The 27,977-nt window shown below is 30.8% G+C and overlaps 1 protein-coding gene across 1 annotated transcript in view; it reads right to left on the bottom strand.

The window, feature by feature from the left end:
• The window catches only part of LOC139496309 (leucine-rich repeat-containing protein 15-like), a 332,962-nt gene that overhangs the window by 34,741 nt on the left and 270,244 nt on the right, over positions 1 to 27,977 (bottom strand). The window lies entirely within an intron of this gene.

The raw sequence follows: 27,977 nt of genomic DNA, 5'->3' as shown, positions 1-27,977 counted from the left end.
ATTGTCCGATTCGTGTTGTTTTTATTATAATTTCATCTTGATCATATTAAGAATAAGGGTTTGATATGACACTAAGTTTAACATTTGATTTATGGATAATATTTAGAATAAATGATATAGTATCGTCTGAGAAAACCGAAATCCAGTAATCAGTTTTGTGAGCGATATTATACAGGTATGACATTAAAGTGTTGATCATTGAACTAATACAACTTAAACAATATATATTAATAACCATGTAGTAATAAAGTGAGTCATATACATTAGATGTCGTTTACATTTTCAACCGTTTAATAAACATCTTAAAAAAACTACAACCGAGACACATTTGTTTTGTCAAAATGACACACGTTTTTTTCCCTCCATTTTATAGATATTGATGTTTACATCCATTAAAGGAACTACCTAACTATAGTTGTTTTGTTTTAAAAATAACTTTACGATTGTTGTACACACTGAAGAACCCGCGAAGCAGTTTATTGAAACAGGTGTGCTTATTTTGTCATTTTGTTCAGACAGAACAATTGTTATAATTTTTTTAGTTTATTCTTATAATTTGATTATAATTTTAAATTCCGGTTTGAATTGCTTGACATTGTCCTTTTGTGGCCTATCATAGCTGACTATGCGGTATTGGCTTTGTTCATTATTGAAGACCGTACGGTGGTGACCAATAACTGTTTATTTCTGTGACATTCTTGTCTCTTGTGGAGAGTTATTTCTTGGCAATCATACCATATCTACGTTTTCAGTACGAGATGTTCCCTGATAGGAAGCATATAGAAAATTTAAATCTAATGTAAAATAAAAAGACAAAGTGGAATCAACAACTGAACAAAATTCATATTTAAAGGTTATCCAATACAAATTGATATTTACATTAAAAACAAATGTAAAAAAATCGTGTCATAGGTACATACACTATCTTAAAAAATGCCAAATTCCATTAATATTTGTAATCCCTACTATTACTATATGCATTCCTAAAAATGTCAAAGTTTATCTGACCGTGAAGTTTGTTTTCAAGATACGTTGTTTGTTAGAAGATATGTCAAGTGAAATGGTCTGATACATTTTAATTTCAACAAAATCGTCAGTTCTTAGAGTTTCATAGGAATTTCAGTTCATCATTTGAATATGTCTGAAACCACAAATAAACATACAGTGCAGTTTTTTGTATTGACGTCAATATTGTGTAGATAATTATCAAATTTAACAAATGGCTATGTGATGAAATTTAACCAAAATGGCCTTCCAATGTTCGACGTCTATACACAAGTTAAAATGATTCATTAACATGATGAATATTAGATGTATTATGCAGGAGATTTGAACATGTAGACAGAGTGCCAATTTATCTGCGCGGTATAAACATTATCCTTCGTTCTGTGAGTATACTTAGACATTGAATGAATCAGCGGTAGTGGATTTTTTCGGCATATGCCTGTCTACGACGACGTACATACAAAACATTGACTCATAGTTAAGAGGATGAATTTATGTGTTTACTATTGATCACATCTTGCGAATGTTCTTAATCAAGAGTGAAGTGTTTAAATGGCATGAAAACAAAGTTATATTGCAAATTGTAATGAAATTAAATCATTGTGTTTTCCGTAATTATATGCCCATGATAGATAATGCTAAATACACTTGTTTTAATTTCTAAATATACTTGTTGTTGTTCTGTCTTTTAAGACCATTGATATCGCGCCTTGCTTTGTTATCATGGTATATGCATTTTTAGGAATATTTTTTTTATTTCTCATAGCTAATGATACGAGTTTTAACTGTCATTCATCTCTCAAAGATTCTTGTTAAATATTTAAAAAAAAAAGTATTTTCATTGATTCACACAAAGCAGAACATCGATGGAAATTCTTACCTTTTTCATGTTATTGTGGGTAGTGTCGTTGACTAAAATTTATATTCTTTTACTTAAAGTTCTTTTTTTCTAATCAATACGTTCGCAGTATGAAAAATCTAGAGGTGATATGATTTGTATTTCAAAAGAAATAACTGAATAGGTGGGTGAATTGTGTCACACATCATGCACACGACCTCATATGATTTTTTTAAAAACTATCCTTTCATCGTTGAGGCGTCATATAACAATGACAAATAACAATTGTATTTAAGGTATATAATTACAAGTCTTTACAATGAAATGACAGTTTTAAAATCGTTGATCACATTTAACATTTTAGGTTACAAGGAAGTCATTATTTACAGAGGCTTTACAATGAAATGACAGTTTTAGAATCGTTGATCACATTTTAAATTTATGGTTACAAGGAAGTAATTATTTACATAGGCCACAATGGTAGCCTTATTTGGTTCGGCCTTTTCACTATCAAAGATCCATTGAGAAAAAAAATTAGAATTCTGAATTATCAAAACATTTGGTTGTAATTTCAATGGTCAAACACATACGGTGCTGCAGCTTTTTTGATAGAAAAATGGCATCTTTTAAGGGTACTCAACGGTTCTGGAATTTTCGAAATAGTATGAATGAAGAACACCCCTTGCTTAATTTGGCACAGACAATGTTGCTTGTCTTAGAGAGTTTTCTCTAAATTTCTCGCTATTTCTACACCAATGGCCAAAACCCATTTCTCACTATTTCAATTTTAATTTCTAATTACCAAGGCAGCAAAAAATAAATTTACTTCTACCTATAATCTTGGATGTATAATCTAGGTGGCGCCAGTCATCTTTATTTACTTTATTTTAACCTATATACACATTTCACAATATCAAATATTTACCTTCAATTCACTTCTTGATTGATACATGCATGTTTTTCCATGTTTACAATGTATGTGTGGTTGCTGCATCGGCAAGTGGATTCATCTTACGATTGTTAACAGGCTATTAAACTTATTTTACATCGATATGGGTAGTTATGATTTTTCGATATTGTTTTTCCTTTGTTTAGGAGTAGGTCCGGTAAAGGCCCATTTTTGCCTCAAATACAACTTACATGTAAATATTAAGAATGAATACAATGCGGCTACTTCCATTGGAGATGAAAACCGTGAAGATTTCAGTAATTTAGCATTTAATGATGGCATATGTATATATATCGGGATATATGTGCATTATATACTGCCGATTACTTCATCATGTTCATACGGCAAAGTATATATACCAGATTTTTGTAACACAAAAACATATATCGGGATATATGTGGATTATATACTGTCAAAAAAAAGCCCATATTTATATCGCTGAAGTATTTTACTTTCACATAAATAGCTTAAATTTTACTTTATAACAATTTTGTAAAACTAATATATGTTGAGGCCAAACATGGGTCTTACTGGACCTATTCTGTTGATTATTTATCTAGGTATTATAAATGTATGTAACAAAATGAACATAAATTGAAAAAATAAGGCAATCTCCGCTACATTTTATGATTTTCGTATTCAAGCTTTTTTATTAGATGACCATTTGATAAAAATCGTAGAGATTAAATGAACTTTTAAAATATTTGGATTAAATGCCGATTACCTCATCATGTTCATACGGCAAAGTATATATACCAAATTTTTGTAACACAAAAACATGCATGGAAAATAGTCAAATGATTATTAGTCATTCAACTTCATCTGATTGTCGGTTCAGTATCACACACACGTGTAGATGAAGAAAGTTCTTTGTTAGATATGTGTTACTCTTATAATTTACGATATGGTTAATTTAAGACGGGCGTGCGTTTTTTTATCAATCTTAATCAGTGTTTGAAAAACAAACTAACGCGTTGCTTTAGCTAAGCTTTTTTTTGTTATCGATTCAAGATATTTCACTGATTTTAGCAACCTTTCAATTTTTACCTTTTACAACCTAATGCATCGGGTGATAAATACAACACACTTAGGGAATTTAAAGCGTCAGATTCGGTTATCCCGATTAAAGTGTTTCAATATAAAAAAGGTAAATGAAGGATATAAACAATTACATCTAAAAGTCCAAGTATTGTTTTTTTCAAACTGCAAACGTTTTGTGAAACAATTCACACACGGTTTTACATAAACGTCTTTTAACAAATTGTACAAAGATAATTGTATTATTTCATTTACACAACATTATTAAATCTTGCATCAAACTGTTGCCGTCTCAAGATATCTGACAACATAATACATAATGCATCTGTTTCTGGTAGTACAGCAGAAGACATTGACAAACTTTTAGTCACACTGGACAAAAGTGTTGATAACAATTATGTGTCGAAGGTCATCTTTGGTTTGGGTACAAACGACGTCACAAAAAACAATACAGATAAATAAATAATGTGTGTTAACATGACAAATGCTTTAAATAAAGTAAAAGCAGAGTTTCCAAATGCGGATATATGCATAAATATTCAGTATACTGCCAAGAAAGGGCAAAGGTCAAACTTTAACAAAATGTTATCTAGCATCTCATTCTGTAAATGTGTATATGGAAAAGGTATGTTCTAAAGATCAAAGACTATTTTTCGTCGATCTTTGGGATGATTTCTGTCGACCAGGCACGGTTGTCAACCCCATTAAAACATTGTTTGACAAAAATGACCCATCCGGGGTACATGTCAATCCAGAAGGGGCAAAACAACTTGTTTCTCATGTCAAGAACTTTATGAGCATAGACAGATAGGGCGAATACGAAACACCCAGTGGTAAAAAGAGAACTCGAAGTTCAGTTTCTACACTAGGATCAGCTGAGAAACAGCAATCAAAAAGACAAAACTCTTCTTTAGAAGAAACTGTTTCTAAGTAGATCATCCTGACACACTTCTGAATGAGCTTATGAAGAACTTTGTGTAAAAATGTATATATATATTAAAATAAGTTTTTTATCATATTATGGAAAACTTAAAAAAAAATCCATGCTTTAATTGTGTATGCAAAATCTTGCATTTATTGTAAATATTTTGTAAAATTATTGAACTGTATGTTAGTGATACAAATATGTGTACTTGTTGATGGAATAAGTAGGCAAATAATAATTACATATGAAATATATAGTATGGGAGATAACTGTAAAAAAAATGCATCGTAAATGTACATGTAAATTCATTAGTTGTAAATATATATTGAATATAGGTTGGACTTTTATTATGTTGTATTACATAAATGAAATCGTTGAACTATATAGCAAAATAAATATTTAGAATTGTGAAGACAATAATATTCATATTTATTTTTTCCCATAAAGTATTCTATTCCTTAAGTTTCATTAAACGCAAACGGTATGGGAGATAAGTCAAAACGAAATGCATTATTTCAATGGTGTCAGGAAAAGAATGTTGATTTTATATGTTTGCAGGAAACTCATTGTACAAAATTTGTAGAAAATGAATGGAAAACATAATGGGGAGGGTTACATTTTTGGTGTAACGGGACTTCCGTTTCCAAAGGTGTAACAATTTTAGTGAAACCAAATTTAGATATAAACATTACTGCAAAATATAAAGATGCAGAGTGAAGGAAATCAATAGTTGGTCTCAAACTAGACTCAAACGAAACTGTTAGAATTGTTTATGTCTACGCCCCTAATAATGGCATAGACAGAACACAGTTCTTAAATAACTTAGATAACGAAAAGGATATTGTAAATAACGTTAAGGGAGATTTTAGTTGTTGTCTAAATGGGAAATTAGATAGAAAACATATGCCCAAGAGTGAAGATGCGGGAAATTATGAACTAAAACATTTAATTGAAAAATATGAACTAACGGACATTTATCGTCTCAGATATCCAAACAAAAAACGATACACATTTTACAGGGGTCAATCATACTCGAGAATATATTATATATACACTAGTGAGAATATCGATTGTAGATTAAACAATGCAAACAATGTTTATTTCCCCTTCAGTAATCATGACGGCGTAACAATTACTATGAACATTGTCGAACCAGAAAGAGGCCCGGGTTATTGGAAAATGAACAATAGTATAATAAAAACCGACCTATTCAAAAATACTTTTGAAACATTCTGGAAATCTTGGAGACTTAACATTAATACGTTTAAAGATAAAAAGGAGTTTTGGGACTTAACAAAAACTAAAATAAAATAAATAAAATACTTACTTTCCTTTCCTTTTTAGAACATTATACATCCAACAATAGAAATATAAAATACACACACTTACAAGGTCGAGCATGTGACCCATAAAATCACTGACCGACACATTACAATGTAATCCAGGTGTTAAAAGTACAAAAAATAAATGTCAATTATAAGAAGAGGTAAATTATTGTATAGATTGTAGTGTCTTTTGGGGACTTTTAGTGTATTTTTTTTTACTGTAGAATGTTATAAATATTTTATACGCAAACTCTGTCTGTGTAATTAATATGAATGTATAACTTATGTATGCAAAAAATATAAAATAGATTTTTTTTTTATAATAAAGTCCACCGTTTATACCTGGACGATGGATCATTGTAAACACAGGCCCCCTTGTGTATACTTCCCTGGGATATACAAGGTAAATTATATTCAATAAATGTATTTTAAGTCTTAAAAAAAACCCACCTTATATTTCGAATAAAACTTTTTTTAAAGTTATTAGATACTGATCAAAACTATAATTTTCAAAAACGCTGCAATTAGAGCGCTTTCCTAGATAACCGCTTGAATTTAGGAAGTTGGAAACAAGTTAATGCTAAGTTCGTACACACGTGCACGATCAACATAAACAATGCCAGGCATAACAAGGAACAATACATTTAATGTCGGTATATTATACTGAACACAACTGTTAAAGGTAAATAAAAAATATAATTGTTTCTTTTTACAAGAATTCCTCAAGAACAAGTTTCATAAAATATTGTGTTGTTCGTAAATGTTTCGCCTAAGTACTTATATCAATTCAAAAGTTTAAGTTTTACAGAATGTCTAATGCATCAATATATCTACTGAGATAGGATATACATACTTTACATTTTCACTGTCTTTTTTGTGTGTATGCGACATTTTCAACATCTGTATTGTATCACACACTTTTTTCCCGAATATGACAGTTTTTGTTCATTCGTTTAATGAGCTTAAGCTTTTGATTTTATCATTTGATTTTAAACTTTCCTTTTTGAATTTTCCTCGGAGTTCAGTATTTGTATGATTTAACTTTGTAATACTTATACAATGCAAACCCTTCTCATGGGAAATGTGATAGAAACATGCAGCATACATCTGGACCACAATTGAGAAAATATAAAGAAAACACTCTAAATTGGTATATGCAATGTTTGCAATAGTTGTACAGTCTGCATGTTGTTATTTTTTCAAGTATAACATATAGATAAAACAATTTTATTAATATATTTTTTTTGGAAAATTAGGCTACAAAAAGTAAATAATTACACAAATATTCTAGTAACCATATTTTAAAATCATTTTGTGTCTGAAATGGTCATGCAACCTCAATTAAACATTAATATGGTCAATTGTTATGTTTGTTTACTTATGAAGTTAGCATGCTTATTTATGACATTTCTTAATTCATACTTAGTATGACTAAAGAGTTATTGATAATAAAACAAAGCATAGAAAGAAATTAATCATTTGTTGTCTAAAATCATAAAAATCTTTCAGTGTATGATTGATACAAAACACATCAATATGAGAAGTAATATAGTAAGATACAATGAAGTAAAACGTGTCAATTTACAAATATCAAGGTTTCCATTGAAAAGAACTGTTAGAAAATGCAACAACATGATATCTGACATTAACGTACTGGTATGATGTAAATGTTTTGTTCAGCAGTTCAAATGTACGGAGTGGACACATGTCTGTCTTTGTACTTGTCAACGATGTTAAGCGGCGCAATACTGTTCCTTAACAAGCTGTATTTGTTGTGTTTTGTACTCTATACGACAATGCTATGGTGTGTTTACCACTCTATCACATGTCCTGGGAGTCTGCATTTGCTTTTTTGATGAACGCTAGCATTAACCAAATATAAAATAAATATAAGATAAATGGAAGTTGTATCAAAAGCAATAAAGCAATACATAAAACAACAAGTGTGAACACAAACCATAACAATAATGAGTATATTATGTGTGGTATATCTATTTGTGACAATTTTCATTTTGTTAAACTTATGAAATGTTTTGAACTCACTGCTCCTACACTTCGTCCTTTATTTTGGCCATTTTTTTTTTAGCTTTTCTTGATTCAAGAGTCACTAATGTAAATTTTGAAAACAAAACGCGCATCCATCTGGCGCAAATACAAAATTTCAGTCGTGATATTTTTGATGAGTTTATTATGTCAACCAGAAACCATGAAACGTGGTTTCATACATATATATCATGTTATAGATAGCGAATATTTAGAGCACTCCATTTAGGACCAATATAAGACTTATAAACACAAAACATAGTACAAAATCGACTTAAAATAATTTGTTGGACTTTTTGACAAACAAAATTGAACCAACACTCGTATAAAATTCTTACAGGTTACAACATAAATATTACAAACCCCTGTGTGCTTCAATTTAGGCTTGGTGTTCCATGTAAGTGTCAGTTAAGTAGTAGACATGTACCTTAATAACAATGCAGTTTCAATCAACACGTTTTTAGATAGACATAGGAAGAACTGTGTGATTACCTATAATACAACAATCCATCTAAGTCACAATATAAAATAGCAAGACGTATAAGGCCAAATAACATCTTTTAACGCGGAGCTTTGGCTAACACCGAACAGGAAGCTTCAAAGGGTTTCCAAACGGAGTAGTGTAAAACCTTTTAAATAGGTAAACCAACGTTCTAATCTGTATAGAAAAGAGAAACGACAAAGGGATATGAACCATATCAACACATTATATAGCCTAGACTTTTTCTAAACTGAATAAAACCATGGAAAACATTGATAATGCATATATACATGGTAGAACAATAATGTAGGAATTATAAAATGCAGCTGTAACTGGTGGTAAATAGCTCGAAGAAAAATAGTTGCGAGATACTACGTTTTGTCACTGATGTCATGATATATAATTGTTGTCTGAACTTACAGCATCTATTGTTTGGTTATAGTACCACCACACTCCACATATTCTTCTTCCTTTACATGTATGTGTTCTTGTTGTTGTTGAATCATGCAATGATAAAATTATAGTAAATGAATGCAATAATTGTAATAATTGCATTAATGAACATTAAGATGTCAGTCTATAGATAAAGAAGATAACAAATTATTGATAATGTATGACAATATATACCCATCAACAAATCATATCACAAAAAAATAAAGATTGTCTTTTTAATTTGAATTTCAATTTGGTGTTGAATACTTTTTTCCATGTGTATATAATATTTAAATAAATTTAATGTCACAAAAAAATAGCAAAAAAAAAAAAGGAAATATCTTAACAATATAAATGTATATATATTCATGTTTAAGGACAGCAACTTACACAAATATCGTCTGAAACTAACATGGTACTGCAGATTAATAAATGCACAAATAATAACTTATCTTACTATCGTATGTAACAACAGATATAAAAGTTGTTTATCACTTACTAATTTCTAAACAATAATAAAATCGCCATATTCCTTCAAATCTAAAATAATTTTAAGATAATCAAAAGCTGTGTTAAATAGTTGTAATTCAAAATAGTTAAGTACATTCAAAATAGTTAATTGTGGGTAGAAGGTTAACACATTGAGTTAACGATTGTAATATTATCAACATTATTCTAAATATTAGCTTGTATTATAAACATGATAACGGCTTTAAAAATAATAAATACAGTAATATATAGCTTGATTATTAAACATAAGTATTTAAACACTAACAGGATATAAAAACTAACAGGTGCCTCAACCATAGCAAGCTAACACTAATTTTAAAAGAACACTTAATATTCCCACACACTCACAATATGTTAGTCATGCATACACAGCTAGTGTTGCTGGTTTGCATTAGGATATAGTGACGAATATAGTGCAAGATATATGATTCAGTAAGTCTATAAAAGCATATAAATGTATGAGATAAAGCGTTTATTATAATACCTTGTACTGACAACCTACATTATTCACTCGTGATATCATTAAAATATGAATATAAATACTCAATCGGTTTGTGTGTATCGTATAACTTCTTTGAAACGAACAATCAACTTGATGTTATTAACAGGATGTTACGTACTTGTTTTCAATGGTTGTTTTTTTTATAAAGGAAAGTTTAACTTATGTCATTTACTGCAATAAAAACAAAAATTATGATGCAAAATAATGCAATGTAAAACTCAGCTTACATTTTCCACCATTGAAGCATTGATAGTTATAAGCTGAAACAGAACAATACTAACATGAATTGTAAACATTAACAAATTTAGCAACCTACAACCCTATAACATGTACCAGTTTTAATATTATTATTAAAATAAAATGTATTGACATACAAGTAAAGTGCAAATCAAATATCAATTGCTGATGCATTTTTTTTAAGCATTGTTAATTTCATGTTCATGTCATGATTTTACTAAAAATGTTTAGAGAAATCAAAACATAAATTTAAATCTGTCTTTTTAAAGAGAAATGAGAAATTATATGGTCCCTCAAACTCATAATTCGAATAAAGATTGACGTATAAATGAGACTCAAAGAGATAATTGTAATGTTATGATATATACTTTTTTTTTAATTTTTGTATTCATCAACAATACCAAACATCAAGTGCTTGCAAATGAACTGTATTATTTTAGAGTATTTGTCCATTTATTTGTTTATTTGTTGATTTACAGGATATAACTCTGTAAACACGGAAACAACTGTTGTACCCTTTGTACTTTGTATGTTGATTCATATCATTCAAAGATGTTTTATTTATCATAACAACAATTTATTTTAATTATTTGATATTCTGCTGATTGAAGAAAATAATGTTTCGTAGAGTAATCTTTGAAAAGTCATTACTGGTACTACGTACGATTACATATGTCAAGTACAGCTGACTGCAGTGATTTAACTAATGTTCCGTTGCTACATGCAGCCAGTCTTCCCATATGATATATGGATGATCGTTCAATTAACCATGACCAGAATGCAAGTATACTACAGTCACAGGTAAGTGGATTTCCGAAAAGGTACCTGGAGATACAAAAAAAAATAATTCAAGTACATTTAGCTATAGTACAATGAAACCTGATTGTACCTGCATTCGGAATACGTAATCGATTTTAGAAGTAGATGGACCTTCACATCTGATGATACATAAATGACCGAAATAAATAATTCCAAAATATTAAAGTCTTCGTGAAACAAAAAAAAAATGTTATCGTATATTTAGAGTTAACTTAATTCGTATACTATCTGCTGAAGTCGATTCTTAATCGTATTATTAACGTTTAATTTGTTCCCTGTTTATTTCTTGATTTTTTCTTCACAAACAGAATTGTTTACTAGTAAATACCAATAACTTCTAGTATGTGTTTGTATATTTAAATTCACATTTGTGCTTTTGGGATTCTGAATATTACTTTATTAGGATTTACAAGATTTACAAGGCAATCGCGAACAGAAAACAAGCAATCGAATTGCTTGTTATATGTAATATAAAATAAAAGAGGGACGAAAAATACCAAGGGGACAGTCAAGCTCATAAATCGAAAATAAACTGACAACGCCTTGGCTAAAAATGAAAAAGACAAACAGATAAACAATAGTACACATGACAAAACATAGAAAACTAAAGAATAAGAAACACGCGCCCAACCAACAATTAGGGGTGATCTCAGGTGCTACGGAAAGGTAAGCAGATCCTGCTCCACATATGGCACCCGTCGGGTTGCTTATGTGATAAAAACATCCGGTAAATAGTCTAATTCGGTAGGTCACATTCATGAAAAGGAAGGGGATTATAGTTACGACGTAAGAAACATATCCGATATCATTTGTGATAGCGTCCGTAAAATTTACGAAGGATGATTTCAACTTCACCATTTGGAACTCTTGGTTGAATAGCTTATTTGTGAGCAGCAACCCTCTATCAGGAAAAGCATAATGGGAAATACAAGCACGGCAATATCGTATCAATTGGGATATATATATATACCCCGTATGCAGGTGCTGCTGGAATGATGCTACTTAGAAAGTTCACAATTGGAAAGCTGAAATCATCTCTTTTGTCGTAAAGTTTTGTTTTCAACCGACCCTCATTGTCGAATTCTAGATGTAATTCAAAATATGACGCCGCATTAACTGTATCTGTAGTATCCTTTATCTCTAGTTCGATGGGATAGATGCGTTCTTCATAGTCACCAAAGTTTGAATTATTTAGTGAAAGAACAACATTTATATATCGGAAAGTAGAGATAAAAGATATCGCTAACTTCTTATCTTTCTTCCTAAGAAGTTCCTGTATGAAGTCAGCCTCATAATAATAAAGGAACAAGTCAGCAAGTAGAGGGGCACAATTTGGTTTCAATAGAATGTCGACAATCTGTTGAATAACACGTCCTCTGAACGTAACAAATATGTTGTCAATCAAGAAACCAAGCATCCTGAAATGTCAGTTTCAGAGATTTTTTTTTTGTTTGAATCAGAGTGATCCTTCACAAAGTAGGATTCATCCCTTCCTAAGACAAGATACTTGTATCTACGTTGGCCATTCTGTGTTATGAAGCAAAGCAATGCCAACTCTTTTATTTTTTCTTTTAGTTTGGAATGTGAAATACTTGTGTAAAGAGTAGAAAAGTCCAATGATGTAATTCTATAACAAAATGAAATATGAGGACAGATCTGCTTATGACAGATTATCGTGAATAAGAGTTTTCAGACTTGATGTTGGTTTGAAATCGAAAAACAAGATATATTAAATCTGCTATAAATGTCTTAATAACCTTTGATGAGCTATTGAAGTCTTCTATGAACCCAAAATTTGTGCAACAATAAAGTTGTTTCTATACGGTAGGTTAATAACAAGGAATCCGAACATCTGTCACAAATTCTTTAACCTAAAATCACTCTAAGTATACACTAAAGTATACATTTTGTTTACATTCGTGAATACAAAATCAAAACTTACATTTGAGACAGTGAGGGTAAGTACCCTAATGCCTGATCCCTGATATGGCTGATATTGTTATTTGCTAAATGTCTGTAATGTAAACAGTATATATTTACCTTAGCATATACATGCTGATTTCATTTTTGAAACTTAATGAATATGTACGAATCCGGTTCCAACACGAACATATTAAGGATAATACATATGTTGTGTTTAATACCAATTGTGTCAAAAGCCATTATTTACGAGAATACAGAAAAAAGTTACATCATTTGTTGATACTGTGTATAAGGCGTTTTATTATATATTTAGTAGTAAATACAGTAGTTTTTAATATTTGATAAATGAATCGCCTGCTGGTTAATTCATGCAAGCTTCTTAAAAAAATTATCCAAAAAAAAACAGTCCTAAATCAACGGTCATTCAGGCGTGACGCAATTAAGTGAATGACGTCATAATTGTCATGTGACGTAACAAACGTCGAGTTTTCCTATTTCCTGGTACACTAAATGCCACTAAAAAAACTCAATAAAAAACCATACAAAACACTAACAAAAATTCAATAAACAAAATAGTTTTAACATGACAATAATTTTTAGACTTGGTAGATTCATAAAAGTAAACGGTTCTATTGTAGATATTTCATTGTTATACAAATATACAAAAGAAACGATTGTACAATTGGAATGTGTCCATCCTTTATATAACTGCAGATAATTGTTATCATAGAAATAAACTAATATATGTAAAAGATTATTATCGATGAAATAATATTTGGCGTAGACGTACACAACCAAAGTAATCTAGCGTATAGCCCTTTTCCTAACAGCACACATCTTTCCCTTTATTATGTTAGACTCTTAAAAGTCTACAACCGAGGCAAACGAATGGTACAGAAACGAGCAAAGATATGTCATTAAAACCGTTTTCTCTAAACGACACAAAACATATTGATCAAAGATGTGTGAGACGAATAAAATCCATATTAAGCAACTCTGATGCGCACCTGTTATTTTACCTTATATCTTACCCTTTATCACCCCCTACGATATTTTTTATCCATTTTTACATAAAGTCCGGTTTAATTTATGCAAGCTTCTCAAAAGAATAATCCCAAAAAAACAGTCCTAAATCAACGGTCATTCGGGCGTGACGCAATTTAGTGAATTACGTCATTATTGTCATGTGACGTAACAAACGTCGAGTTTTCCTATTTCCTGGCACACGAAATGCAACTAAAAAAAACTCAATAAAAAACCAAACAAAACACTAACAAAAATTCAATAAACAAAATTGTTTTAACATGACAAACATCAGCACGCAAATTGTAAGGTAATCAAGGTTTGTTAAGGAAACCTTTTTTTATCGATATAAGGTCAATAACTTTACATGTAAAATATTATTGTCAATTTGAATGTATTCATAAATAGATAGCAGATTAATGAAAATGATAACCATATGTTATCAATGATATGTGTAGTTGACATAAGAGCATAGCTTAACGTTTTGTGTTTCGTTTGTTGATTTATCTTAAATATGGCTGCTGGAATTCTTGTTCTTTTTTTCAGATTACGTCGAGGCCTTCCGTAGCAATTATAGCTGTCTTTGGTGTATAGCTTTCGCTCAATGGGGAAGGCCTTACGTTAACTTATACTTGATAACAGCTATACCCTGTCAGGTTTTTAGTTGATTACAATTAAAATAAGTTATACACATATACTCACAAAATTTGTAGACTTGGTAGATTCATAAAAGTAAACGGTTCTATTGTAGATATTTCATTGTTATACAAATATCTAAAAGAAACGATTATACAACTGGAATGGGTACATCCTTTATATAACTGCACATACTTGTTATCATACAAATAAAATAATAGATGTAAAAGATTATTATCGATAAAATAATATTTGACGTAGACGTACACAACCAAAGTAATCTAGCGTATAGCCCTTTTCCTAACAGCACACATCTTTCCCTTAATTATGTTAGACTCTTAAAAGTCTACAACCGAGGCAAATGAATGGTACAGAAACGAGCAAAGATATGTCATTAAAACCGTTTTCTCTAAACGACACAAAACATATTGATCAAAGATGTGTGAGACGATTAACGTCAATAGGATATATTTTAACATAAAAGCATATACTTTAAACTGTAAAATGTTAATCGATCTTGACATATTTAGAGTACTACAACCATTATTTCAGCGTTAATTAGAGATATATACAGTTTAAAGTATATGCTCAACTGACTCAACAATATTTCCTCTTTTATAACTTTCGATGTGTGTAGGGGGGTATTAAAAAAACTTGAAAAAGTCTTTATTTGCGTTTACATGGATTTATATCTTAAGAGTTAAGAAAAAATACAAGTAAAACCGATTAATTTTGCCTCTTCAGAAATTAAAGTTCAATGGGGGTTACTAAATATTCAGTTCAATATAACAAACAACTTAGGTTCTGATTTCCAATTTAACTAATTCTAAAACAAAAATATTGAAGTATTACATAGTATTACTTAAATAATGTAAGGTCCAACATAAAAAAATGTTACTGATTTATTATCAGATGCTAAAGGCCCAGACAGGCGATCATACTCATGTGAATAAATTGTTCCTAAAGAAGATATACAGTCCGTTGAATGTTACTTGCTACAAACGTAGGTTAAAGTAAGCTTATTGTTTTCTTGACTCACTTGTAATGCTTTATAAAAACGAAGTCCACATTCGTACATATTCTTAATCCCGCTTGAAATACTAACTAACTTATAAAGTTGTTTTAACATTGTTCCAGATAAAAGGTATGTGCCAGTAGTCTACGAGTTGATTGATTACTTTCCGCGAAGCTTGTTTTTTTACCTCAAGGTCTGTTAATATTACAGTCGAATTATTGCAGAACTATCTTTGCAAGTTACCTTGCCACCCTTTTAATGAAAGGAAAATGAATACATTGTATCATATCCATAAAACAAGGGTAAGTGAGTGACATCGGAAGAGAGAATTCCGATCGAAATCATTTCGACTCATTTGTAAACTTGTTTGAGGTATTTACACATTAATTACACCTTATGTAAGAATCCTGGGTTTTGATTGGTTGATAGCCAGTGTATTTTTACCAATTTTCTGTTATTTAATGAATATTGTTCATTTTTTTACGCCGCCGGGGTACATGCAAAAACATATGTTTTTTGTTCCCTCTATCATGTCTATGTCGTGGTATTTGCCAAAAAATACTCTATCTGACTGGACGCTTGTAACTTCACGATCATCCATGCGTTTTTAAAAGTTCGGTGTAATTAAACAGATATAGCATACTCTTGAGGGGTATTTGCGAAAAAAAAACAGTCTTGAGAATGAATTTCCGTCGCCTTACGGTTCGCGAAATTTAACATTCACTTAATAAGAATTTTTTGGCAAATACCCTTCCTTAACATGACATTTCTGATCAGTATTTGCTATTTCTTTTATATTACTTCGAATATCTTTATACATACATACAATGGCGATATACAGCAATATATGTTGTCAACACTTTTGATATCAATATGCATATATGATAAGGACGTTCGCTCCTATGATTCAAATTAACAAGCTTTTTAAAGTTTTGTTATAAATTGATAGTACACAAATGACTGAATTTATAAAAAGAGCAAAATGAAAGGTCTGAGTCCTTTTTTTTTTTTTTTTTTTTAGATATAATCAATTGAAAATTAATGGGAAGTGATTTATGGCTTGACTTTTCATATGTTTAACATTGTCACCTTTTACTTTACTTGTTGTACTTTATTCTTTTCCTGTATTCGCTCCTCAAAGATGGGTTTATGTCTTTGTCGTTTATAAGTTTTGGCCTCTAGCATCACAAAAGGGTAATCAATTATCTAATGTACATTTGGTGATGTACAATTGGCACTGAGAACGGTATTAAATATTAGTTTTACCGATACAAACTATGATATTAAACAACTCACAATAAGTGTAGGGATGTCAAATTCCTAAATGTTGTCGGTTGTATATATTCAATAAGGTTCACGCCGAGATCTCTGAAATGAATAATACTTGATAAATGTTGGTTTTTTTTAATTTTCAATCAAACATACAAATACATCATTCTGCATAATTATTTATAAAACCTTTTGAATGATATTGAAATAAAATCCAGAAATGCTTTAATGTGACACCAACCCGAAAAAAGAGCAGAAAATAGCTTAAGGCCACCAATGGGTCTTCAACGCAACTAGACAATCCCTCACCATAAAAGCCGAAACATAAAAATGATCTCAAATTAAAAAAAACAAAACATCAATAACTTACAAATGCAAGATGTTCCTGAATTAGGACAGGTGCAACCGTGCGACGAGGCTAAACATGATGTATGACATTTCAAATTCCCCGTACGCTATTCGACTACGTACAATAAACTGACACAAAGAAAAATAGGGACGAAAGATACCAGAGGGACAGTCAATTTCATAGATCGAAGACAAACTGACAACGCCATTGTCAAAAATAAAAAGACAAACAACCAAACAATACATACAAACATACTCAGTTTAAAAAAGTAAAAGTCTGATGTTTGAAAAAGTAATAGAAAAAAGAACTCAACATTAATTAACACATATTAACCAAGGTCTACCAGCAGTAACTTACATGCCAGGACAAGACCGCAATAAAATTGATAGAAATTGTATCTCTTCATCATATGAAAATAAGGCATAATCCTTCCCGTTAGAGGTTTAGCATCATGCCAACATAAACACACGAGAAAAACGTAACCCGTATCATGCCATCAACTGGTTAGAAATAACCATGTGAGTGAATAAATAGTTATTATTACAAACATGCCATAGTCAATGATTTGACAAAGGAATCGAACCTATATTCCTTCTAACTGAGCCCGTTGAAAGGTCAAGCATATGTTGAACATCCTCTTTGAAATTACAGTGTAAATCATTCTAAATCTTAAACACCACCAATCGTCAATAAGCTGTATTGCCTTGCGTATATACATGTACCAGGGTATTTTTGTAAATAAAAAAATATCTTTTGCTATTTTTTTAATTAATGAACGTGTATTTAGTAATCAGTCATTTCAAGTGATTCTGAATGAGGCATTTATGATAAAAGTTAAATAGTATAGGGATACATTTTCTTAAACTATTGTCAGTAAAAGAAAGTGCATTTTTCTTTATCTGAATTAAAAGCACACACCGTCTTTGATTTTTGAAAAGTTTTGAATGTACAGATAGTTTGCTTTATGTAATGGATGCTCTATATCAGAGAAAACATACTAAACTTATGTTAGCATTGTATACAAATTTCAAAGGTACTTTCTCTTTACCAAAATAAAGGATCTTTTATTTGAAAAATTGTTATTTTATGATATAATTCATATTGTGTCTGCATTTGTAAATGATAATGTTTCTTCAATTTTTTGCAAAGTGTTCACCTAGATTCCCAATATATGATTTTTTCCTTTACATTTTTCGCAATTCTAGCAGATTTTAGCAATGGCCAAAAACGCCTTTTGTAGCAGTTCAACAAGTTACTCAGTAGAAATCAAACCGTCAGAAAGATCAAGTTTTTGCAAAGTGTTCACCTAGATTCCTAATATTTGAGTTTTTCTTTAATATTTTTCGCAAATCTAGCTGATATTAGCAATTGCGAAAAACGCCTTTTTTAGCAGTTCAACAAGTTACCCAGTAGCAATCAAACCATCAGAAAGATCAATTCTTTAAAAAAGTTTGATCAGTCAAAGATTATCAGTGTATATCTTATAGATTTGTGAGTTTGAAACGGATTTGAATGTTCGGTGACTGATTGACGACTGCTGACCTATCTCTAAAACATTAACGCATAAGGTTGAAAGTACTGTAAGAAGCTAACACGTGTACTTTTAAACACATTAGAACATATTAAACAATGCGTAGAGAAAGTGAATATTTGTTGATATTAATCAGATAAGTTGGATAAGAAGTACTAGTCTGATGATTGTAGATTTGGATTGATTTATCTAAATCATATCTAACAGAGTAATACATCACATGGCATAGGTTGTCCATTGGCACTTCCATAAGCCCTTCATCAATCCTAACATCGGTTTTTATTGTAGCTTTTGTTGATGACAAACTATAGATTGTTTACGGTCTATTTATTCACTAAATCTCATCTATTCCGAGAAATTCCACGTGCACCAAATAATCCTTACTTTTATAAATTGTTATTTGGATGGATAGTTGTCTCATTGCCACTCATACCACATCTTCCTATATCTACTTATAAGAATGTATAATGTAATTTTTCTTGTTGACAACCCAAATAATCATTTTTGTCATATATAATAATTAAGGCACAAAGGCATGGCTAGCATTGAAAAGTTATTTCACTACATACCCCTCCCCTCCCTACCGGTTAATACACACCAGTGAACAAAATATCAAAACAATAACAATGACAACAAATAATTAAATATGACAGTTCAAGTTTTTTAAGATATTTCAATAATTAGTTATCAAAGGTACCAGGATTATAATTTTATACGCCAGACGCGCGTTTCGTCTACATAAGACTCATCAGTGACGCTCAGATCGAAATAGTTAAAAAGCCAAATAAAAACTAAGTTGAAGAGCATTGAGGATCTTAAAACATTGGTTTATGAAAATTTCAATAGTCAATACAAGAAAGTAAAGTATTTGTTGATATTTATCAGATAAGTTTGATAAACAGTATTAGTCTTATGTTTGTAGATTTGGATTGCTTTATTTATATTATACTACATATCTAAAAAAAGTTATACATCATCAATGATCATATAACTCAGGTTGTCCCTTACAATTTACATAGGACCTTAATAAATCCTACAATCGATTTTTATCGTAGCTTTTGTTTACGACAAACTATCAATTGTTTACTGTTTTTTTCATTAAATCGCATCTGATACAAGAAATGAAACATAATAAACCTTATAAGAATGAATTACGAAGTTGTTCTGCCAACTCAATTTTTTTTTATAATCATTCAGGCAAAAAAAAAAAGTCCAGTATTGAAATATTGTTTACGACATAACCGTCCCTCGGTAAATAAACAACTGTGAATACAATCATAGAATAAAAAAAAAAAAAAATAACTAAATATATTGACAGTTCAAGTTTCTTGAAATATTTCAATAAAACATTATTTATAAAAAAATAAATAGTAAATTGTATTGACTTTTATTTTATCTTATTGTCCCTTCAAAATTGTAATATAAAGGGGATATAACAAATATTTAAAAGTTAGAACTAATTGACCAATAACAAGACAATCTGCAGTAAAAATGTTACTAACTGTTGATGTGACCGAGTAAGCTGTGGTACATCAGCTAACGATTGATGAATTTACTGTCCTTGAAACTTATACTGGATAAGGTCATCAAAAATGTACATAAACATAAATATACTTACAGGTTAACAAGCTGTTTACAATCTTCAAATGTGTTCTCCTCGATTTCAGAAATCTGAATGCCGTTTAGGTGGCTCATATGAAAAGAAACATGTCATTTATATTGCCGATAAATAACGGATTTCATTAATCATTAAAATGCAAAATCCTAAATCATGTTATACCACATGATCAATTGAAAAGGCTAAAGATTCTAAGGGGTGTAATGTTTCGATGATTTTTCAAACCCTGTGATCACGTGCAAGAGCTCTTTTTCTTTGCGATTGTGCCTCGATCCTATATTCATATTCAACATATATGAAGTTGTCTATCGTTTATGATACCTTAATGCAACACTACCATATTGGTACTTTCATGAAAAATAGTTTGAGGACAGATACTTATCTAATGCTAAATAACAAAAAGACTTGCTCAAAATTAGTAATATAAGTATACCAGTCCGGTAGTATATCGATGTTCAAGTCCTATGTGTACCTAGTCATGATTATTTTTTATGAGAAGTAGGGCTTTATACGATACGCTGCATTTATTATCTATGTTACGACATGCATTATACGATATACCGTAATTGCCACCCGAGCTTTACATTATAAACTGTGAGTATTTGTATTCATAGATTGTCAGATCATTAAAGACGCACACTAATGGAAATGGATATTAGTTGAGGAAAAATAAACGAACATTTGTTATCATCAAGACAAAATAAAGTAAGTTATACACAGTTGGTTGTTCTGGAATCGCATATGTGGCAATGTGTAAACATGCTTATTAACGTTTGAGCATACTTATTGTAACACACTGATAAAGTTTTTCAAAATGTATTTATGTACAGTAAATAAACGTATCATAGATACCAAGATTATATTTTGTATTTACGCCAAACGCGAGTTGAGTATACAAATATTGATCAGTGATGCTCGATTCCAAAAAAGTTAAAAAGACGACATGACAAAGTTAACTTTCATTCCTACTATAAACTCATATTATAATACTAATTGTCACTAAAAGTGTGACCTAAGGTAAAGGCACATTTGATACTTATATATGTAGAACTAGTGTACCATACAGTTTACTATTATACTAATTGTGAAGCAAAATACTAAACTGACTTACAGATCCTGCAACAACGGCAATGCTTTACAAAACTGAACAGCAATGTCTTTTATCTGGTTGTTATTGAGATTTCTTTTAAAAAAAATAAATAAACAAGTTCAGTAAATCAATTGCACTAGACGACAAATCTGTATGTTTCGTGTTTCGTAAAACCAATCAAAGTAGCTATATGTGAAAAATCTTACTTCTGGTGGTATTCTGAAATATTGCAGAAAATCATTATAAAGTAATTGTGTTCATGTTGTTGTTGACTATTTAACATAATGTATAGTCGTAACATATTTCGTATACAAATCTGTTTTTACAGTTTGCGTTTGACATAAATGAGTTACACTTATAAGACAAGCGAACTAAACAATCCAATACGAATGACTACATGTATATTAAAATTATATAACAAAAAATGTATTAATTTTACATTTACATCGAACGGCCGTTGCTGGAAATTTAAAAACAAATATGATAAATAGATCAAATAAATGTATCCCTAAAAACACATATTAACGACCTTTTATTGTTGATATAATGTGTTCGCTGATTTAGCTAGAGCCATGTTATTGTTTAGATTTGTCAATTTGTAAAGTAAAAACACATATGTGTTTACAATCACAAACCTGCTATCATTGACAGACAGGGATTTGTAAATATTTTAAATGATACAAACATAATCAAATTGTATAATTACATGAAATACGTATCGTTAGAAAGCTCTGGTATATTTCCAAAAGATCTTGAATTGCAGTGAACTTGATTGCCGGATGAATGGATAGAACAGGAACACATCGACGGGCATGATGCATTTCCTAATCCAGTAATAGTAACAACAAGTAAGACGAGGAGTTGACTGTCAACTGTCATTCTTAAATGATAGATCGTTGAAAATAAATAATTTCATCAATGAAAATTCTGTAACAAAATATGAAATATTACTATACTACCTGACCGCAATTTTCATTATTTTTTCCCCCTATAAAGCAGTTTAGATTCTTGATATAATTCAAACATATTACATTTGGCATACGCTGCTGGTTTGAATCAATGTATGCAATTGTTTATGTTGCATTTATCACACCATCAAAGAAACATAAAGGAGAAGCAGATCATACAACACATATTCGAACCATTTTGGTTCTCATAGCTAGTACAAATGTAAGACACACATACAAAGAAAATTATAATTAAGCTCCGATGACTTTCACATTGATGATTAAAATAAAAGAACCTGTAGTATACGGTTGTCCAATTGTCAAAAATCAATAAAGGGAGAACAAATCTGGATTACAAACATGTATATATAATCCGGCTAGCCACGTTCTTACCGTTGACCTCAACATTGTCAATAACTCCTTCACACCAAATGTGTTATTCGAAGATCCGAAATATCGTGAGACTACATCAATTAATTTGTACAACAACTTCAAAACTCTGATGGATTAGTTCTAGGATTATGCAAGGTAATGGGTTAAATGTGTGAGAGAAGGCGTATCTACTCTTATTTCCATGCTAAATAGGTGGATGTCCCCGCAGATAAAGTTCCAAACAACATCGTTCTTGTGTGTAATTCATATAACATTAAATGCTTGATCACTAACTTTGATATGAACAATTCACTTTTAAAATCAATATATAAACCCAACAACACTTAACAAAGAGGATATCTTGGACAATCATAGTTCTGTTCTTTGTTTCTTTGGAATATTTACCAAAGCTGTAGAACTGGATCTCCCGTCATTATATTTGTCGATATAATAAATGTACCAAATTAGGAATATTGCATGTGTTATTCATTCGCTTGATTATGTCTCAGGTTTTGATTTTTTCATTTAATTAGGGCACTTTTCCCAGGATTTCAGTATTTTTTGGTGATTTTATTATTTCATTCCTTTCTTATATACGTGTCCTTACAAACATCCACGAAACCTCTTTCTAAATTAATAACATATCTTATAAGCAATCAAAGCAAGGCTTTAAAGTTAATGTGAAACTGCCTTTTTCAGAATTGGCGTGATTTAGATGTGGGTACTAAAAAAAAACAGTGTACATATAATCTAAGACTCTTTCAGCTTGCAAAATAGTATAAAAACATTTGATTGTTCTACACTTTACATAATATTTCCTCATTCCAAACTAGAAGACAAATTGAATTAGCTGATATTGCTTTGTTTAATAAATAAGTTTGCCCAATGTATTAGTATGTATCTTGTTTTAAAGAGGAATTAAACCCTACCTTGTAAAAAATAACTTTGATTCAAACAAAAAATTCTTTTAAAATGACATTCTTAAAAACTATTTGTAACGTTGGTTGACTGTTGGTTTTCAACAAACGATCGGCATTTCCATGGGAGTCAATTGTGCCCTCTTTTTTGTGGTCTTGTACCTTCCTTTCTTATGAGGAATATTGGAACTTTGTAAGAAAAATAGAAAAGAATTTAACATTTTCCCATTTTAATTTTCCGCTAATTAAATGATGTTCTCTCATTTAATTTATATTTGGTGACTTTGTCGAACGCATCTCTCTCATCACACTAGAGATAAAACGAATACAAATTATACAGCTAAGTCTGCCTCATGTCTTGCCTTACATCTATACATTGACAGTGACAGTTGGTTGAAAACAAAACATTGCGACAGAATTAACAATGAGCAAAGCCACTACCGCATAGTCATCTATAAAAGGCCCGACATGACAATGTAAAACAATTCAAACCTGAAAAGTAAAGCCTTAACTTAAGTACAAAATAATGAACGAAAAACAAATATGTAACACATAAACAAATGCCAATCACTGAATTACTAAAATTTTCAAAATGTATTGCAATGTTGAATTGACGGAAATATAGCGTTGCTTTATTAAGTTTAGATAGTACATTAAAATGGGTTTACATCTCCAGAACAGCCATTGATATTGATATTGTTTGGAACCTGTCTATTTGACGTGGTTCGGTACTTGAACATCCCGTAATTTTGTACTCGTGCTATGGTAAACAACATGATCTTGTATTTCGTTTTTCGTGTATGCTTCCTTTATTTTCTTTGTTGACCTATTTTGTTTTTGTTTTTAAGGGATTCATGAAATTATAACACAAGGTTGACTGCTGGTCTCCTACTTTTGACATTTTTACCTATTATGTCGTTTTTTTTTCATTAAGACATTGTTGTCAATATGATGGAAATGTATGCGACTGTCATAGAAGCTAGCTATAAAACCAGTTTGAATTCACAATTGTCTGTATCCACACGCCAGTACCGAGTCAATACTATGACAGTTGATTTTCTTTAGCTTGATGTGTTTGAGATTTTTATTTTGACAATTGATTAGGCAATCGCCGTTTTGCATTATCCTTAAATGTTTTTTTTTTGTTATTTACTTTTTGATGTTGTGTAACCTTTTATTCAATTGTTTTGTGTGCTGTTTTGGAAATGTTTGGTTCCAGTGAAAAATTTGTAGCTTTATTGCATCCACTTGTATTTTGTCCATCTGATGAGTTAAAGACCAAACAGCCTATTGTTTATGCGCATCAGCTAACGCAACTTGGTAGTGACATCAAAGCTCTATGACGTTGTTTCTAGCAATGAAAAAACGTCAAATTATAACGTCCTATTTCGCGTTTTCCACGGATTCCAACATGGTGTACGCTACGTAGGTACGCTACGTCTCCCAAGAAAAGAGGAACTATTATGCGTCGCGCGACTTTAATATCCTGTGGAGATTTAACACAATCTAAATGGACACATAAGATACTACACTATATTTAACCTTCGTTCTAATAAAAGTAATAAAATATAAATTTTGATCTCAACTTTTTGCATTTGCGCCGTTCTGCATTTCCTTTGTTTTATTCTTTCACATGCGTAGATTTTGTCTTATATTTGCGTCGATCTGCATTTCATTTTTTTTCTTCTTCACTTGCGTAGATTTTGTCTTTCGTTTGCGCCGATTGTGTACAGGTAAGGTGAAAGTTTTTTTTTTGCCCGATTTATGGGCATTATGTTTTCTGGTCTGTGCGTCCGTTCGTTCGTCCGTCCGTCTGTCCCACTTCAGGTTAAAGTTTTTGGCTACAGTTTTTGGTCAAGGTAGTTTTTGACGAAGTTGAAGTCCTATCAACTTAAAACTTAGTAAACATGTTCCTTATGCAATGATCCTTCTAATTTTAGTGTCAATTTTTCAAAAAAAAAAAAAAAAATGAGTATTCACAAGGTTAGGCCCATAATCAAATATTCCTAAAAGTTTTGACATACTGGCAACATGTGCATGTAACTGATGTCTGGATGATTCTCGTAAAATAATGTCCGATCTTGCAATGAAGTTAAAATTTATTTATACTGCTTATTTGACAAAATCTTATAGTAAAAATAAAATGATAACAAAGGGTCATTTTTGTTTGTCATTTGTTTCATTTCAAATTGTCTAAAGGAGAAATGATAAACATATTGTCTAATCTCACTGAAGCTTACAGCTAATTTTCTAATGTATGTAGATCAGCACTTTGGTTTGCCTGCTTGCTTTGTTTGTATATTTTGTATAATTATATTTTGATAACGTCCAATTCAATTAAATAGCATGTATACAGGTTTACATACCTATATATAAAGATGTCAATCTTAATAACAGAACTTGAGTAAACATTGATTAAGGAAGCCAACCAAAGTTTCACCCTACATGCATTAGGAAATTAGCTGTAAGGCAAAAAGTATTAATAAAACTAATACTCAGCGAATGTGAATGTGAATTAAAATCAAAATTTTCGGTGTTTAAAACTAAATTGTTGTAAGTTTAAATTATGACAAAAACAATTGCTCCAAGAATAATATCTGAAATAAAATCGCTCCCTTTCATTTAGCTACAACTGTGACCGGAAAAATTGAAAACAAGTTTCGATTTTCAATGCCGGCAACAACCTTTTCTTTGTTTTAATTTCCAAAATGAGCAATTTAGATTTCTTATATTTTATCCTGTTGGAGAAATCTTACTTTGTAATTTTCAACGGAAAATTATTTCTAAATTAATTTTTGAATCAAAAACTTTTTGTATATTATATTTACTGTCTCGTTTATTGAAAACACATGAGGTAGTAATAAAAGGATTGTATTTTAAGATAGATGTATAACGTTTTAGAATCAAAACTTTCATTCATATATTATACCTATAATTTTAATTTCCTAATATCTTAAATATTCTAAAATAATGAATTCACAAACTCGATGCAATAATTTCTAAACGTTCGTCCTAGGCAGTGGCGGATCCAGAGGGGGGGGGTTCCGGGGGTCCGCACCCCCCTTTATTTTGGCCGATCAATGCATTTGAATCGGGACATATGTTTGCACCCCCCCTGCACCCCCCCTTTGCCCTGGGCTAGCACCCCCCCCCCTTTCGAAAATTCCTGCATCCGCCACTGCTAGGTCGGCAAAAATAATGGTATAAAGAACTCCGTCCATGCTTTTGTATGTCCGTCTTTCAACAGTACCGAATGAGTCATAAATGTACGGTCATAAAACTTTCGAGCATGATTTTTGTACTCAGACTCGAAAATCAAACAATCAAATTGCTGGATTTCATGTTTCGAGCATGATTTTTGTGCTCAGAGCACTGAAGGCCTGAAATTGACGCGAAAAAGAAACAAGCGCATCTAGTCTGGTATAGTCAAATACTCTGTAAGTTAACAGTGCCATCTTTCATTTCTTTTTTTATTTTCAATCATTTTGCTTATGTGGGACAGAGGACAAAGACAGACTTTCCTAACAAAAGCGGCGTGAAAGGTTATTTTAAACAATTTTCCATTTCGACGGATGGTGTTTCTGAAGGTTAATATTGTGCGGCAACATCGTAAGATCTGATACTGACACATGAATTTAATCTCTTGTATTACCGGATAATAAAGTAGGTGAATATAGTTGTCATTCTTGGAAATTTAAATGTGGGTTTCAAACGTCCAATTTGCGATTTTATTTCAAATAGTGCGCCAGCAAGGAAAGTTTGTACTATGACGTCAGATGCAATGGTCTGAAGAAAGACAACTCTTTTCTTCAAAATGAACGAGAAAAAAACATAAAAATTACTTATAACTTTTTTGAAAGGTCGGTGACATACGCTTTTTATTGTTTTATTTTGAAGAGTACACATGGCACTTTCCTTCTTAAAATTATTATGAAGAAATCACTGGTAGATATTTTTGAATACTGGAAACGTTTTTCATTTTTACGTTTTATTTTTGGCGGGAATGAAATAAATCATATTTTTAAAGATCAAAACAATACAAGTCTAAAACTCTTGAACCTGTATTTGATAGATACAAATCTACTGTTTAACGTGAAACAAGAATTATGCTTGTAGGTTTGATATAAAGTATTTTTTGGAGAGTTTATATAACAAGCACATATTATGTTAATATTCGGGAAAA

This window comes from Mytilus edulis, chromosome 11, assembly GCF_963676685.1.
Source record: "Mytilus edulis chromosome 11, xbMytEdul2.2, whole genome shotgun sequence".
NCBI classification, from domain to species: domain Eukaryota; kingdom Metazoa; phylum Mollusca; class Bivalvia; order Mytilida; family Mytilidae; genus Mytilus; species Mytilus edulis.
This window is presented reverse-complemented; position numbering and strand designations above follow the sequence as displayed.